General features: G+C 42.6%; 1 protein-coding gene across 1 annotated transcript in view; it reads left to right on the forward strand.

The window, feature by feature from the left end:
* The first annotated feature begins 339 nt into the window (after window positions 1-339).
* LOC124721323 (elongation of very long chain fatty acids protein-like) overlaps window positions 340-18580 on the forward strand; it is a 225713-nt gene continuing 207472 nt past the window's right edge. The window contains exon 1 of the mRNA XM_047246235.1: window positions 340-733. The gene's annotated coding sequence lies outside the window, so the exon portion shown is untranslated. The remainder of the gene's footprint in view (window positions 734-18580) is intronic.

Raw genomic sequence — 18580 nt, forward strand, 5'->3', positions numbered from 1 at the left:
CTCTCAGTACCTTCGAAGTACGAGACTCGATGATCCCGTTAATGGACCATAGTTCTTGCAGAAGCAGAAACTTACGAACTGTTTCAGTTCTCAAATGATTTGGGCCCCACGGTAAAATCATTTAAGAGAGATTAGCCGACTAGAAGAGGGGATCAAAATGACGAAGACCAGTTCCTTCTTGGGAATATTGCTCTCGAGACGATCTGGACGCAGAGACAACAAACAGAGTGTGGTGGCAAGCGGAGCGCGGCCTGCGCCTGCCAAGGCTGTTGACTGACATTGAGAGAGTGCGGGAATATATAGGCGTGCGCGGGCCCGCGCTGCCTAGTGAAGCCGTGGCCGCCCGCCCCGCCACATAGGTAGAGGTACGTACCGCAAGGCGAAGCAGACGCCGGCCACGACGCCACCTAACGCGGGCCTCGTCAGTCTTCCGAGGACGGCCGCAGCTGCCGGAGGACTCGCCGCTCGCTAGCCTAGCAGCCGCCGTCTCAGTGCGACGCCGACGTGTGTGTGTCCGATACCAACCGTGGACTCCTCTCAGCACCCGCATCCAGCTAGAAACGGCAGCCGCTCTCGCCTCTTACTCGATTTTACCAAGCACCCGAGGTCATTTGAGAACTTAACAGATCGTCAGTTTTTGCTTCTACGATGACTCTGGTCCAGTAACGGTGTCGTCGAGTCTGGTACTTCGAAGGACGCGGTCTCTGTTGTGCTTCCAGCTTTAACCGATAAGGTACTGTTCGTTACTTTTGTTTCGTTGCCTTCGCTTTTTAATGCCGCAGAAATGTTATCCATGTTTTGAGCATCAGATCCACATTCATTCTTACAGCTCGGTATTTGTTGCTTTAATGTATGTGTGTGTGTGTATGTGTGTGTGTGTGTGTGTGTGTGTGTGTGTCATCCAGCAGTCTTCTGATATCGAATCTCTTCCTGCCGCACCCGATTACGTTCCGAGAAGTAAATATTTGTATGGAAAGAACTTTTTTCGAGATATGTACTTCCAGGAGAAGGCTTTTCGGCTTTATCAAATTTCACAAGCACTGCAAGGAGAAACTGTCGTTCGCTTTATTACAGCATCGTCTACAATATCCCACAACTTCGGTGTTCTCTAATGCAACTTCTTAAACTCTTATGTTTTTCCAATGTACGGAGCAAATAATACTCTGAAACGTTTTTCTTGTTATTGTAACACTCGGAACGAAGCAACCGTTCGTAGGTAGAAAGTATTTACTCTTGTATATTACACCTGGCCATCGGAAATCTGGCTTACAGTTTTTATTCTGCACCACAGATATGATCGAATGTGGAGGTCTCGCTTCTCAGTGTAATTTGTTTTTGTCACTAATATAAATATGTTCATATTTCGTTAATTCCAAAGCTGTACTTAGCCATGAAAACCCTTACAGGTTATTGCACTATTCAGAAAATGTATGAGTGAGACGATAGAGAAAGCTAATTTTACTGGATAGTCATCCTCACTGGCAGAAAAAATTAGGCCACTTAACCAAAGGATCTGTAACAAATGTAAAAAGTGGAAGAAATAAATGCAGTGCAGTTATTTGGTATAAACACACCACAGTTTTCCGATGCGTGAAATTTCGCCCATGTGTAATATAAAAGTGAGTCATTCTTCAGTAGTAGTGCCGGCTTTTTATTGGTTGTCGTGCGGGAGAGAGTTACTCCTTCACTGAACAGGTTGTTAAAGTTTCTTCTTATCTAGTCTTAAACAGAGAAACGTTAATTATTTGTGCAGTGTGTCAGTTGCATTAACTCTCGCCATGTACTGCCTTTCATACCAAAAAGATGTCTTTAAATAATAACGAAATATTGAATATACTTACACACTTATTTCATTTCGAGGCACAACTACGATTTTTAAGTCTACAAGCCCCCTGAAATGAACATTTCATGGGAAGTATATATATTTTTTGTGTTTCTAGAAGTCGTGTACAATCATTAATACGAGACTCTATGCGGATGAAAGCTATATAATTATTAGGAGAATGATTATTTCTTAGGCGTTTTTATTGTTCTTATTGAATTGGAACGCAGGTATCTCAGATATGGCCAATGTTTGCGGTGTTGTACTGAATGAAATTTCTTGCCCTTTACGGAAAAAGAATTATAGCACCAGTTAGTTTGCATCTAATAGTCCTTTCGCAACTTAAGTTTCGGATAGACTTGGGCTGCTACAGATAACGTGCTGCTCGTATCAATATGACCTGTCAATGGAACCTTTCTTTTCCTCCCCAGAGGAAATTCGCTTACATTCCACTTACTCATTGCGCAAAAACAGCGCTAAAGCTTTGAAGCAGTAACCCGGAACTCAAGAGGCTTAGCGGCCAGAGGACTCCCACAGCAAATAAATGTGCTTTCTCCGCTGGTTGAAAGTGAAACAGGCTCCGCGCCAACGGCCAGACTGCATTCCGCCTGCGTGTAGGCAGGCAATGGTAGCTGTAGCTAGACTTTGAATCAGTGGCTTTGTAACAGTTACTGAAGTTATGTAAAGAATACGTCCGCGCAGGAAGACAAGCACATGACAGTTAACCGAAGTCGGAAGAAACGCGAAAGTTTCGATCTGGATACACCCTTAAGAACTTTGAAGCTGATTTTGTCGTATCGCTCTACAGTAGTCTGGATAACGAAATTGCATCTACATACGTGTTCCGCAAACCAATGCAAATTGCATGGCGAAGGTGCTATGTCCATTGCTACTCATTCTCTTTCCTGTTCCACTCGCAGTTGAAGCGAGGAAAATTAGTTGCGTGTATACATCTGAGTACTAAACCCGCCCCTTATTTTGTCTTTAGGGTTACTACCCCATATAAAAGTTGGAGGCAGTAGAATCTCTCTGTAGTCTGTCGAAAACGCTGTTTCTCTAACCGTGACGGAATAAGAGGTCCTTTCTCCAGGCTGTATATAACATACTGTCAGGACTGAACTCAATACTCTTGAAGTGAGAGTTTGCTGCGTACTTTTCGTCTATTCAAATTTCCAAGTCTGTATTTCACATGAGGTAGTTTGAGGGTTTTTCCGATGAAGACGTGCTATGTCTTTCGAAAGAACGATTTATTTCGCGTTCTCTTTTGGATACGTGATTGAGACCGCTTTTCAACAAAACGTTAGCTGATTCATGGATTCTATTAAACATTTATCTTCCTACTCTCATTACGTAGACTTTAGTTTCCAGCAATGATGTTCAGCTCCGCGTTTCTGTAAAACTTAGACTGATCGGGGAACCGCAGTGATTAAAACATTGGACTTTAATTCGGGAGCCTCTTTGTCGACGATAGGTTTAAAACTTATCTCCCTTCCCTTCGGATTGGAAAAATGGCGATAAAATTCCTCCACCAGACATTTAGCTCTAGATTTTCAGCGATTCTCCTAATTAACTGCCTGAATGGTTCCTTTGATAAGGATTTGAGGGACGGATGACCGCAGCAGTTTGGTTCCATAGGAACTTACCACAATTCCCCAATCTGAGCTATTTTCTAACCACCTCATGGTCACCGGGTCAATAAATCCTAATATTGCTTCTCATTACACTTAAATTTTGTTGGAGTTTCGCGTTGAGAACCCAAGGGACTTCCTATACAGCGTTCTGGTAACTACAGAACAAAGTACGTAGTGATTAAGGCAATTACACACCACGGTCAGTTTCCTCCACCATCTTTGCCCATCTGAGCTAGCAACCTAAACACTCATCATAGCACTGGTCGATCATTTCCTCAATGCAGATATCAATGCATTATAGTACTGCACTAGCTAAAACATAGTCGTTTTACTAAATCTTCAATCATGCAGACGTTTGACACAGTGATTTAATAACTCGGAGCGAGCAGGCAAGTGTGTCTGTAACATTCGACCGATGCGTGAAGAAGTGTACATTTTCAAACCTGTGGCAGATTTATCGTCTTTCGTCCCCCTATCACACCCATAATTGCCTACGCTACTCGAAGGCCTGCTCGTCCCATATAAGGCCCAGACGGGTGAGCGCATACAGCTATGTACGGTTGGTTGCGTAACGGTTTTTGTCAGGTTGTGGCTGTGAGCGATTTTGTCAGCTGGCACCTCGTCGCGGCTGGCGGCCGATGAAACGTGCTTTCTCTCGCCTCCTCCCTTTCGGAGAAAGCTACATCCGTAGAAACCGCTCGCGCCAGCCCGGGAGCCTTCGGAAATTCCCCTTTTCCTTGGTGCTCTGATAGGTTGCAGATGGATTCCAGCAATTGCACAGTAGACGCGTTAAACGACGGACACCCTCTAGTGCGTATTGTTACCTAGCCTAGCGTAGCCTAGCCTAAGCAGCTTGACGCCTAAAAGTGTTAAATCGATAAAGAAGTAATTACTAAATCTGAAACGGAAAGACTGTACCCATCAGTTTGTTAAAGGATTATCTCGTTCTAAACTGATTTAATGAAATTAGAGCACACCTAATCCACCACAGTCGAGCCAGAATTTGAACTGGGAGCAGCTTATTGGCCAGACTTGAATATTACGTCATCAGCTGAACAATGTTATTTACATTAAGATGTGACTGTGGACAAACAATGTTCTACAACCACCACAAAAAGATTTACGAATTTCAGAGGTCAATAGGAAGGGAAGCCTGACTCAGATGGAAACTGGAGTGATGTTGGGGAATATTAAAGTGTCTTTAACGGAAAAACCGTCCTAGGAAACGTCTAAGTCATTTTGAAAATTTCCGTTGCCCAATAATGAAACATCGCCAGTGGCGACATTTTTTTTAGGTTTCTAGGCGGAATATATTATTTTTCTTTTTGTAGTTGCAACCTATTCAGATACTGTAGCATCTCCAGTGTGCTACTACTTTAACAATATTGGATCTCGATGCCAGAGACTGGCGCAGGAAGGTTAAGAGAACGCCCAGCCATGTTTCCCTATTCCATTCCGTGTAACTTTTAAAGAAAGAATGTTTGCTATGGGACCGAACCAAGGCATCCTTACACAGTCAGAAAAGATGTCTCTGCAAAACTATCTAAATCGCTACTGAAATAGCGTACCTGATGTTTATTCACACCGCTTACCGATAATCTTTAAAAGACTTAACCCCGTATCAGCTCAGTAACATGCATTAAACGGGTATGGAACGTCGGTTACATCTAAGATTCGATCAGTAATGGCCTGGCGCAGTTTTATCCCCATGGTATCTCGCAAGAAATATGTTAAATTAGGCATACACCGAAATTCATTGCGAGAAATAATGAATATAAATTTTGCCTCAACTTGGATGGTAGAAAAAAGGATTAAGTTCAATATACTGCTAGCATCGGACTTCTTAAAAGGGGCAGTAACTCAGACTGAGAATCGATGACTTAGAAACATATCTCTAGCTCTGAAGGCATGATAACGACCTTCGTGAGAACTGATTTAAGGAAACAAAGAAAAAACGAAACTGGGGGTACCCAGACGGGGTCTTAGCTCTCCTCCGCCGCCGCCTCCTCCTCCTCCTCCTCCTCCTCCTCCTGAATGATTCCACTGTTTCGACATGACCTTGTCTTCACGGAATTTTAAACCCCAACATTCCTTCCTTTATTTCGACTTCATGGTTACTTTCTAGATATGCACTCTATCTTTGCAGATCCACGAATAGCCTTGTCAGCAGCGGAAACATCACACTAGGTAATCACGCACAATACCTAGAACAAGGTAATTGGATGTTTGTTAGAAGAGTGCTAATGCGAAAGATGGCACCCCTTTGATAATAAACTTCACTTTCTTCAGTAAGGAGGGAACCATCATTTTAAGAGTCAAGATACTGAGCAAATATTTCAACTGATTAACAGGTGTCAGTAAAATGGATTAACAATTTTAGAAGCTATAATTAACAATGATTAAAATGTACTATGTAAAATAAAAGCGCTTTCTTGTCAACAGACTAGAAAGTCCCTGGCTGGATCGGATCACCGATCAGTTGCCGTAGCTTCACCTTGGCCTTGAACACAGGAATTGTTACCGTGCACGCCCTTTGCTGCCGCGTAGCGCGCTGACACTGATGTAACAGCTTAGAACTGGCTTTTCCGTGATACTATTGGAAGACCGTTTGTTCCTCGACATAGGTCACTCTACATTAAATGTCATTTTTGTAATTGCTATCTTTATTATAGCTCGAGAAGAAAGAGGACGATGAACGGGAGTGTTTAAAGAGACTTGATAAGAGTTCCGAAGTTGCAATGAAGTTTGGGGTTTCTTTTCACTAAGAAGACGTTTCGTAAGAGTATTTCTATATTAAACTGACCAGGAGGGGCGACAGTGTCAAGTGATTTTAAGACAGTTAAAAGCAAAACCTGTAAATACGTAAACATTTCATTTTGTGTACTTACGCTCGCAGTTTTCGTTAAGATATTGCTCGGAAGAAGACCGTTCAGTAAAGGCAATGAATTTTTCACCATACTCTTGCTGTTTCATTGCAAAGCCTGTTGCCAAGGTGTCTTTATTTCATATAACCCTACTACATTTGTCCCTGATAGCGTCATAAAATTTTAATCACTCATAGGACACTAGAGGTACCTCTTTCTCGTGTCTACAATGAACACTCTTGAAATTAGGCACTAAGTTGTCCTCTGAGATGCTTTACAGAAACTGACTTGAACTCTGGACAGTTCTTACTACATGATTTGTTAGGGCACATTGGTTAAAACCACTAATCTTCCAAAGCATCCTTCCAACCTGCACATAGGATTTGTTACTGGATTGGCGCCTCTAGAAAAAAAAGAGAGAGAGAGATGTGGCGAATAACTTTTGCTCCGTTACACTATTGCTTCTTAATTAGGTTCTACTACTGTTCCAACAATACATGGAAACACACGAACCAACACCGAGCCAGGTGAAGTTGGGGCACTGGACTCTAATTCGGGAAGTACTCTGTTCAGATCCCCTTTTGGTCATCCAAATTTGTGTTGGCCATGTTTTACCTGAATCTCTTCAGGCAAATGCTGAGACGGCTCATTAGGCAACCCGGGGCAGTTTCGTTACTTCAGCATTCTTGATTTCAAGCTGGTATTACCTCTTACGGCGTTAACGAGTGGTCTGCATTTTATCATCCTTCATCCAAATGTATTTTGGTACATACCTGGCTGTAAACAGTAACAATAAAATGCAGTCTCCTTTACAGGTGTGATTAAAAGCACCTCGCACTGATGTTTAATAAGGCCGATACTCACGGAGCTTGTATACGATTTGAGACGTCACGTCGTCTCGTTCGTCCAGTAGTATAGCCATTAGCGTTTATGCCTGGATCCCTAACGTAATGTCTGCGGTATGGAGTTCAGAATATTTTGGCTTCATTTTCCATGTTGTATTTGAACTGGAAAACTGAAAAAGCCATTGCTTACAGGCTATCATGCTTCTTCGAAAATTGCCGTTTAAAGCTGTTAGTCAATGAAGTTAAGCATCAGTTTAACGTGTGACACATAAATGAAACGGTCAATCTTAAAATTATTTCGTATCGCCTCTCACTTATAGACGTCGTTGTGACGCTATTCATACGTTCTTGCTATCTGCAAACTCGTAAACGTGGCTTTAAACATTTCCTCCCATTCTACTAATACGAAAAGAAAGGCATTAACCGTAATTTCCATTACGAGTGTTCATAGTCCACTAATGTTGTCTTCATTCGGGGTGGACAGTTTTGTGGCCTATTTAAGAAAATTAAGTGGCAACTGAATGGTCATGAAAATTTATTGAGCGACTATACTTGTTTCCTAAGAACAACAAATATGTGAAGCCAGCAACTTGAGCTCACTGTTAATGGCTTCTAAGAGTGCTCCAGCTTTACCATTTTTGAAAACATTCTTGTCCAAACATCTGGAGATTGAAAATGAAATGAATCACAGCCATTCCAGATCTGCATCGGTTGTCCACAGAGTCGATGGGATGGTAGGACTCCACACTCCCTATAAAATACAAGAGGAGTCAAACATATCGGTAAATTATCAGTATGACCTTCGAGATATACACCGATCAGCCAAGACATCACAACAGCCTGCTGGTCCACCTATGGAACGCAACATAGCAGCGAGTCTGCGAGGCACGGATTTCACAAGTCCTTTGTAGTCATTTTCGGAAGTATGTGACACCAACTGTCTGCACATAGGTCACTTCATTCCCATAAATTGCGGGCTGGTGGCTTGTGGGCACGCAGCTGCCATCCGATAGCGTCTGGGATGTGTTCCTTTGGGTTAAGATGAAGTAAATTTGGTGGCAAAGACGAAGATATCAACGTTAAGTTCAGTATGATGTTCCTCAGGAGAGCTTCTGTGAAGTTTGGAAAGTAGGAGACGAGGTACTGGCGGCGCCGGCCGCGGTGGTCTCGCGGTTCTAGGCGCTCAGTCCGGAACCGTGCGACTGCTACGGTCGCAGGTTCGAATCCTGCCTCGGGCATGGATGTGTGTGATGTCCTTAGGTTAGTTAGGTTTAAGTAGTTATAAGTTCTAGGGGGCTGATGACCACAGATGTTAAGTCTCATAGTGCTCAGAGCCATTTGAGGTACTGGCGGAAGTGAAGCTGTGAGGACGGGGCATGAGTCGTGCTTGGGTAGCTCAGATGGTAGAGCACTTGCCCGCGATAGGCAAAGGTCCCGAGTTCGAGTCTCGGTCCGTCACACAGTTTTAATCCGCCAGGAAGTTTCATCATGTTCCTCAAATCACTGCAGCACGATTCTGGCCTTGAGATTAACAGTTATCTTGTTGGAAGACGCTATTAACGTAGAGGAAAATATCAAGCATGAATGGTTGCAGGTGGTCCACAATAATGGTCGCGTGGTCCGCAGCTATCATGGTGGGTTCAATTACTTCATAGGCCCCATGAAAGAAGAGATGAATGTCCTCCATAGCACACAGCGCCACACATGGGCCTGTGTCGGTGACGTGTTGCATGTATCGAAAAACCGTCCGCCTGGATGACTGCGTATCCGGTCACCACCATCGAACTAATGTTAAAAGAAACGTGATTTAGCAGCCCAGGCGATACGTTTCCATTGATCAACTGTTAAATTTCGATGAGCCCATGCCTATGTAGTCGTAACTATTTTTCGTCAACATGGGCAAACGTAGAGGTGGTCTGCTGAGGACTCTCGTATTAAACAATGCGCGCGGAACGGTGCACTCAGAAACACTTGTGCCTGCACTGATATTTTGCTATCGTCATGTCTGTCACAGATCGTCGCCTATCACGTTTGTATGACACAATGTACCATAAAATTGCGTCTAGTCAAATTCTTTCTCATTAATGTGACACTCACCAGGAAGCTATAGTCCGGAACCAAAATGTACACCAGTTTGTGACGAACAAGACAGCACCTACAGAATAAATGACCACCACTGTTCCAGCAAGTGAGCATGGACGACATAATGTGGGAAGGCTGTCCAAAGCTTCGGCACACTTTCACTGTCTTTCACTCACAAAGCTACTCGTTGTTTCTTGAGGTACCAATGTTTCTGACAAACGAGACCTTGTTTTGCGTGCGCAGTCTAAGCTTTGAGGACTCCCCATTGACTATCTTTTAAAATAACCTGCTAAATTTAAGAGCCTCTTTCGTATAACTTCATTCCGTTATGTCAAATGACGTTGACCAATTAGTTACAATAATTAATTTTTCAAAATCTAGGATGAGCCTCTGTTATCAGCATTTTGATGGTAATACATCTATGGGCTAAACATGGTCGAAGTTAGTGAAAAAATAATAGCGATCTATGTATTGTCGTGAGATTGGGGCCTATTTCTTGTGATCTCACTTATTGTGAAAGAGTTCTTCTGTAGTGTAGTCCTACTATTGGTCAAATTGGAAGTATATCTACTACATGCCGGGGAGAGGCCCAAAATTTGTTCCCAGAAATTCTGAAAATATTATTCCCAATAAAAGCTGGAGTCACGTTAATCTATTTCTATAGTAAGACGTGCTGTTGTTGTTGTTGTTGAGTCTCTACCATACATTTACGTTTGCGAGAACATTTAACGTAGGCATAATTAGTTAAAAAGAAATGAGGGCAGTTATGACTGGTAGACAACTCCCCTTTCTCGCCTGTCCTGTTCTGCTGACTGCGATCGCACTATTAAAATGATACGAGGTTTAGTCAGCGTTTGCGGACACGATCGGAACTTATAAAGTGCAAATTTATTCATCTACCAATACGTTGGGCGCAATGTATTTACGCAATGTATAATCATGGTATTACTGTGATGACTGCTTCTCCTCTGCCCCGAAGCACCGCGTTTGACTCCTTTTTTGTGGTTACACACAAACTGCTCGTAAATCCGGCATGTCTACGTTTAATCACATAGCTTTAAGTTCCAAACAGTTTCATTACTTGGGTAGCAGTAAAGACAATAGTTGAGGAAGTAAATCTAACAAAGAACACACATTCACCCTTCTCAAAGCATCTTCCTTATAAATTTTCACTTCAGCTGAAGCCGGTGACGTTCAGAGGCCAGGCAATATATTTCTTCGTATTTTGCCGGCCGCTACGGCCGAGCGGTTCTAGGCACTTCAGTCTGGAACCGCGCGACCGCTACAGTCGCAGGTTCGAATCCAGCCTTGGGCAAGGATGTGTGACGTCCTTAGGTTAGTTAGGTTTAAGTAGTTCTAAGTTCTAGGGGACTGATGACCTCAGCAGTTAAGTCCCATAGTGCTCAGAGCAATATTTTCATTTTTCACATTTTGAAGAATAAGACTATTTCCATACTCACTATACCTCTACTGAGCTTCCCTTAAATTTATTAGGTGCTGTTACGAAGTAATTTCATTTCTTCACAGAATGTAGTTCACTCTGTGATCTTACACGAAATTTTTTCACTTGAGCCAACCCTTTGTACGTTCTCTAATATTTACTGTACATTTTGAGTTCTGCTAACGTAATTTGTATTGTTTTACAAGAAATGTAGCTAAAATGACGCTCTGTTGACTGCTCTTACAACAACCACCACAACAACAACAACAACAACAACAACAACAACAACGCTATGCCACGTGTTTATGTAAACTGTAGAACCTACAGGTGTGACATAACGTGACGTGCTCTTTCGAGAGCGAAGTAATACAGACTGACACAACGTATTTAAACGAGTTAAGAAAGTACAGTACTATAGGACTACAGCATAAAACCTACTGGTAGAAGACACTGAAAAGCAGTTAAACAAGTAGGAATGTGTCACGGCTGTTAAACGACAGAAGAAATTACGAGTATAAATGATAAGTATGGCACTCGTATTAACGTTGGCACTGCCGTGACTGCTCTGCATGTTAATGTTAAGCCTCGCAGTTATTCGTAATTAATGTGAGCTGCATCGTTACAGGCTACTACAGAAGTGAGTTCTTCCAGTCTAGTCAAGGACAAAGAGCGCCCCCTCCCCCCCCCCCCCCCCCACACACACACACACACACACACACACACACACACACACGGGTATAAAAATAAAATGATAGGCTCCAACAGCGATTGTATCTTCTTCGGACACAGTGAACTGCTTGCCTTAGCGATATCTGAAAGTGAAACGTGCACAAAAGACAGTACAACAAGAGTGGAACAGATGCTTTTTGACTGGTGTTACAGAACATAGAAAAAAATAGTTTAGTGTTTCGAACAACCAATCAACAGACACTAAATCGAATCGATTAAAAGTGTTCTGTGTAGCACTTTGGCTAAAAGGATGATACGTTGATATCAAACATCCTTAATCATAAAATATAAGTTAATTTTTTAATATATACATAGGGTAAGATTTGTGGGAGACGAAGGTTAGAATACATTAAGCTGTTTCAAGTGGATGTAGGTTGCTTTAGTTGTGCAGAGATAAAAGGACTTGCGTAAGATAAGCTGACAGAGCTGCATCAGACATATAGTCAGACATATAGTCGGACTGAAGACTGTAACAAAATCAGAACGTATGAATAGTGTTGACATCTTTTGTTTTGAGAAAGGATGATATCAGTGGTAATCTACATCTTTACACTAATACCTAAATGTATTTAGTAACCGGAACACAAATGAATAACTATTAATATTTTGTTTCGAAGACTTACCTGTCCATTATTGGCTATACCGCACGTTTATATCAATCGAAGGAGTGACTGGAACTGTAGTATTTAAGAGGTTTTTAATAGTTCGTGGGTATCGTAGTTAGGCCTACACCAGGTTTTATGAGCAGATTGCTGGTTGTCAAGGCTTGCAGTATTGTGTGTTCAGTTGAGCAGACATGGAGACCATATAATTGCGTAAGGTTTTGTGAATAGTAAAACGTAACTCTCAGTAAAATCCGAATGTTTCGCAAATGGCGGGAACCTAAACTTTTATCAGTCGAGCATAATCGAAATAGTAGCTAATTAATGTGCAGACATTCTGTAGGGTTGTCAACAATGTAGCAGCGTCTTCCTGAAGAAAGTTTTCTGTAAGTTTCTTATTCGTGCTTTTGCCTGTTAGTGACGCGTAGAAACTAGAAGACCCTGTCTTCTCTTGATAACCCGAGAAGATTTCAGGAGGGAAAGCGTGCTTTGTCATAAAACTAATTAGGCCATTGGAAATGTACTACGTCCATAGATAGTGCTAAAAGTAAAACCTAAAAGTACCGTTAGATTGAAGCATCATTCTACAGAGTAAGAAGTTTTCCTCCCTATGTGCCACTTCGTAAAGTGTCGGTTATTGTGATACTATCTTAAACTTAACGGAACCATAATAGAATAAATAACAGCTAAGTGGTTGTTAGGAGAGCGCAACGACATTATTATTCCGTATTAAGATATGTTGAGTACAAACCTTAGTACCGTTGTCAAAAAGTGTTGCTGATTTACTTCTGAGTGCGTGTCTGTGCCTGTTTGTTTCTTGGCACCCCAGAGTAATAAAGTAACCAGAGATAATATGCAATAAATGTCGTTTACAAAGATAAACGCTATGGAGAGCGCTTAGATGCATGATGATATCCAGCAAATGGTACGGCATTCAAATTTTCAGGCGCTGCATGACTAGGAACGAAAATTTCAGAGAGATCATACGTGGAATTTTATAAATTAGGGTGAAAGAGGAGGCTAGGGATGTTGTTACATCTGCCTTCCTTCCGTATCTGGGAAGTGTTTGCTTCAAATTAACAGGAATCAAGTGCAAGGGATCTTCCAGCCTGACAAGGCGGCAGCTCTTCTAACAAGAGTTAAGGACGATCTATTACCGCGAAAGAGAGGAAAAGATCAAATTTTGTACCAACATGGTAAATAGGACAAGCCAGACGCACTGTAAGGGGACGATACGTGGAAACACTAGTGGTGGTGTCCGAATGAGTGCTTTCTGTACTGATCACAACTACATCTTTTTGGGAAACTGCTTAAATATTCTCAGTAAATACAACTAGAAGACAACCTAATAAACCGGGATGAGGACTTTGGTTTAGAAATGGTATGGATTTGCATCTTCCACCTAGCGTGTTAGTTAGTCATGGCCGTTTACTGCATGGTCTTTGACTTTTGTTCAAACAATAAATAAGTGCAATGTCATACTCGAAGCAATCGGTGAACTCCTTGAGGGGTATAATGTTGGTAGCCGAAACGTCGGGACAATAATTAGTAATGCCACTGGCGTATTTCTGAGAGCCGTTGGAACAACTAATCTACCAGGAAAGCGTATAGAAGCACACAAAGTTAATATTTTGCAGCAATGAAGACTACAAAGTTCGACATAGTTTCTTGAAAAAATGTATCTCTCACGATAAAACTGAAAAGAGTGTAATTTTGACCTAACCATCTCTTCTGAAATGTTTTGTTACGTGCTCCTACTTCAGTTACGTATCCAGCATTTAACGGAAAAAACCTTATCTTCGTATTATAGCACGTTTCAAACGATTTATTGGATGAAAGATGTGAAGTTTGTCCTAAGATGAGTTGTAAGAAGGTATTCAATTGAACCCACTCTCTTCAGAAGACCGGGCAACATGTCATATTAAATATCGTGTCCGTTATTTTTTGTGGCTTCGGATACCTTCTCAGCCATATCCATCTGTATTGCTCTGTACTGGTGTGGAACAAGAATTTTTCGAGAGTTTCTATTAAGCGCAGTTCTTCAGTTATGTTTACTCTACCTCATACATTCCCATTTAGTGTTTCAGTACCTTCCTTTGATGCTCTAGACATAGTGTTCTTACTACCTAATCTACTTGGCGAAATAATTCGCTTTTTCTACTCCTTCTGGTCGAACACTCTCTCTCTCTCTCTCTCTCTCTCTCTCTCTCTCTCTCTCTCTCTCTCTCTCTCTCTCTGTCTACTGAAATAGACCATCTTTCCTCGGGCACTTAAATTCTTTGATTATTTGCACCATTGCTGTTGGTTCAGAGATATCATTAGGACTGTGATATTACTGCAAGAGTTAAGATGTTCCCTCTTCCTGCCTGCACCACTGTTCGAATGATCAGCAATCTACGTTCCTAGATCAGTTCGGAATGTTCGTGCTTCAGAACCATCACGAAAATAAAAGAAGCTGAAATAAGCTTTTTTAGAGGTTTTTACTCAGTGGGTCATTGCTTCGAATTAAACGAAGACAAATCAAATTGCGAAATGAGGATGAACACATGGTGCAAGGGTTGCGGGTAAGTGTAACGTGCTTTGATATGCAAGTGCTGCGTGCGCCGCTACGTAAGCATTGCGTAGCATTGCGTTAGCCTCGCCGCTGGGCTGCTGGCGGGTAGAGCACGTTCCCCGTTGCATAACGGACGCCACGTGCAGTTCGTCCAACGAGAAAGCGCCCTTTCTTAGTATGCCGTACAAGGCTAACATTAAAATAGGTCTAACATTTAAGCTACGACTTGGTGCTTCTCCTGCGTTCGTCTGTGCAGACACCTGGTCTGGCTATTATTTCCGGTGCGTTCTCCAGCCTTGGACAGAGACCACTTGACGCGAAGGTCACACAGTGGCCTGTCCTTGGTGTGAATTTCTCGTATAGAATGTGATTTTTCACAGTAACCTTGTAGGTATACCGGTTAACAGAGCAAATAACATCACTGGCACCAGCTGCGCGTAGTAATTGTAAGCAATTGAGATACGCAATTAAGACGAGACACCCATTTCCAGCAACTACAGCAGTAAGGTAACAAAGATGGGATAGCACCCAGCACATGGCATTATCAGTTTCCATACCAGCTGACTAGCTCTTTATTTCAGTATAAACGGTCCAGACACAAAGGTTTGAAGAGTGCTGGTTTTGAGGCAATTACGGTAAATCGCAACGGTGCTCGCATAAATAATTAGATAACCACCCAATATACCGGGTGTTACAAAAAGGTACGGCCTAACTTTCAGGAAACATTCCTCACACACAAAGAAAGAAAATCTTATGTGGACATGTGTCCGGAAACGCTCACTTTCCATGTTAGAGCTCATTTTATTACTTCTCTTCAAATCACATTAATCATGGAATGGAAACACACAGCAACAGAACGTACCAGTGTGACTTCAAACACTTTGTTACAGGAAACGTTCAAAATGTCCTCCGTTAGCGAGGATACATGCATCCACCTTCCGTCGCATGGAATCCCTGATGCGCTGATGCAGCTCTGGAGAATGGCGTATTGTATCACAGCCGTCCACAATACGAGCACGAAAAGTCTCTACATTTGGTACCGGGGTTGCGTAGACAAGAGCTTTCAAATTCCCCCATAAATGAAAGTCAAGAGCGTTGAGGTCAGGAGAGCGTGGAGACCATGGAATTGGTCCGCCTCTACCAATCCATCGGTCACCGAATCTGTTGTTGAGAAGCGTACGAACACTTCGACTGAAATGTGCAGGAGCTCCATCGTGCATGAACCACATGTTGTCATACTTGTAAAGGCACACGTTCTAGCAGCACAGGTAGAGTATCCGGTATGAAATCGCGATAACGTGCTCCATTGAGCGTAGATGGAAGAACATGGGGCCCAATCAAGACATCACCAATAATGCCTGCCTAAACGTTCACAGAAAATCTGTGTTGATGACGTGATTGCACAATTGCGTGCGGATTCTCGTCAGCCCACACATGTTGATTATGAAAATTTACAATTTGATCACGTTGGAATGAAGCCTCATCCGTAAAGAGAACTTTTGCACTGAAATGAGGATTGACACATTGTTGGATGAACCATTTGCAGAAGTGTACCAGTGGAGGCCAATCAGCTGCTGATAGTGTCTGCATACGCTGTACGTGGTACGGAAACAACTGGTTCTCCTGTCGCACTCTCCATACAGTGACGTGGTCAACGTTACCTTGTACAGCAGCAACTTCTCTGACGGTGACATTAGGGTTATCGTCAACTGCATGAAGAATTGCCTCGTCCATTGCAGGTGTCCTCGTCGTTCTAGGTCTTCCCCAGTCGCGAGTCATAGGCTGGAATGTTCCGTGCTCCCTAAGACGCCGATAAATTGCTTCGAACGTCTTACTGTCGGGACACCTTCGTTCTGGAAATCTGTCTCGATACAAACGTACCGTGCCACGGCTATTGCCCCGTGCTAACCCATACATCAAATGGGCATCTGCCAACCCCGCATTTGTAAACATTGCACTGACTGCAAAACCACGTTCGTGATGAACACTAACCTGTTGATGCTACGTACTGATGTGCTTGATGCTAGTACTGTAGAGCAATGAGTCGTATGTCAACCCAAGCACCGAAGTCAACATTACCTTCCTTCAATTGGGCCAACTGGCGGTGAATCGAGGAAGTACAGTACAGTACATACTGACGAAACTAAAATGAGCTCTAACATGGAAATTAAGCGTTTCCGGACACATGTCCAAATAACATTTTTTCTTTATTTGTGTGTGAGGAATGTTTGTTGAAAGTTTGTCCGTACCTTTTTGTAACACCCTGTATATCCAGAACGACGGGTCCAAGGACCTTCAAATGTCTTGTTGAGGTGGTCTGTAATTACTTCTGCAGAATGGGTAGGATATCCGTGAAGTTGCTTCCACTTGGATTGCCTTGTACCCAGTGATTTTCAAATAATCGCAGCATCATACCTGTTGGTATATTTAGAGGCTCATCAATAAAACAAGGACCAATGATGCGGTTCTAGAAAATACTAGCCGTTTCACTGCTAGCGTGGTAAACTGACGGGTGTTGTTCAGGCTGTAGCGATGTTGCTGAGTGGCGTGCCTACAAGCCGCTGCGACTTCTCCTAGTGGAAGAATGATGTGAGTAAGAGAGAATCACTGCTTATTCGAGGAACGCACACTCTTTCTGCGAATAAAGTATGGTCTCAAAAGATCCCACATAAGGCGCCGTGGCCGAAATATTGACAGGTTTGAATACCGGACTTTACAACAAATAGTAATTTTTGTTCTTCCACCATGAGAGAAGTAACGAGTAAAAAGTGAGACGTCACGTGGCACCTGAGCTATCTGCAAGTAAGGAGGCATGAGAATGCAGGGTAGTAACTATCTGCATTTACAGAACCGAGCCGGTTTCGTGCCGGCTTCATCTTGTGCAGATAATGATCTTGGAGCGAGCTGCGCACCGAAATGAAACAAGTGGAAGGCTAAGGAACCTGGACATCTAAAAAGACCCATCATACATCTAATCTGACAAGAGGTTTCATCTTTTTTCCAGCATATTTCAAGAATATATTGCATAGAAAAACTGATGTGCCCTTAGGCGTTCATTAGCTATTTTTCCGTAATATTTGAGTTGTATAATTAAGAAACTTCAGAGCAGTTCAGTGGGTCAGTGAGTACCAATCAATCAATAGAAAGGTTCCGGGTTCGGTATCTGATCGATCCTAGGATTACCTATCATTAAGCAGTTCTTAGACATCTGGCAAAGATTTCTTATTGTGAATAATGTCAAGCCACCATCGCATTGCAATCCACGTTACACTGTAGATCCCTCGCATACAACTGGCCATGGACGACAGTTAAGAGTTGGGAAGAAATAACGGGCTTTTCACATCCAATACAAACATGTTTAGTGAAGCGCTGTAGTTTTTAAACCAATCTTTCGCTTGACCCTCAGATTTGTGATAACGTGCGAGAAGACTTGAAGACTATCATTAGTTGGTGCAGCTGATCAAAATGCAGAAATGTAAGGTAATGAGCGTAGAGAGACCATACCGTTTGACAATGTAATGGGCAATTGGTAGCTGGAACGAGTCAAAAGTGCCAGGTATTTACACCGAGCAACGACCACGCAAAACTAATCATGGGAAAGACAGTTGCTAGACTGAGATTCATAGAAAGAATTCTATACACAGCCGAAGGGGACAGCTTACATGTACAGATTATAATCCGCACGCCACCTTTCGGTGTGCAGCGGAGAGTTACTTTGTGTACCACTGTCACTTCCACGTTCTCCTGAGCCAGTCGCGAATGGTTCGCTGGAAGAGCGATTAGTGGTGAGCTCCAAACTCTGTAATTTTACCTTCATGGTCTTCCGCAAGATACATGAAGGATGTAGCAAAATATTAGTTGGCTCTTCCATGAACGCACGCTCTTGGGACCTTAAGACTAAACATCGTGATGCAGGCGGCAAGACCCACCGTGGTTTACTAGCAGTGCTAAAAACTGCTACGCCTACAAAGAGAGCATCACACATATTCAATATAAGTCAAAGCCTAGCT

Source organism: Schistocerca piceifrons, chromosome X (assembly GCF_021461385.2).
Source record: "Schistocerca piceifrons isolate TAMUIC-IGC-003096 chromosome X, iqSchPice1.1, whole genome shotgun sequence".
NCBI classification, from domain to species: domain Eukaryota; kingdom Metazoa; phylum Arthropoda; class Insecta; order Orthoptera; family Acrididae; genus Schistocerca; species Schistocerca piceifrons.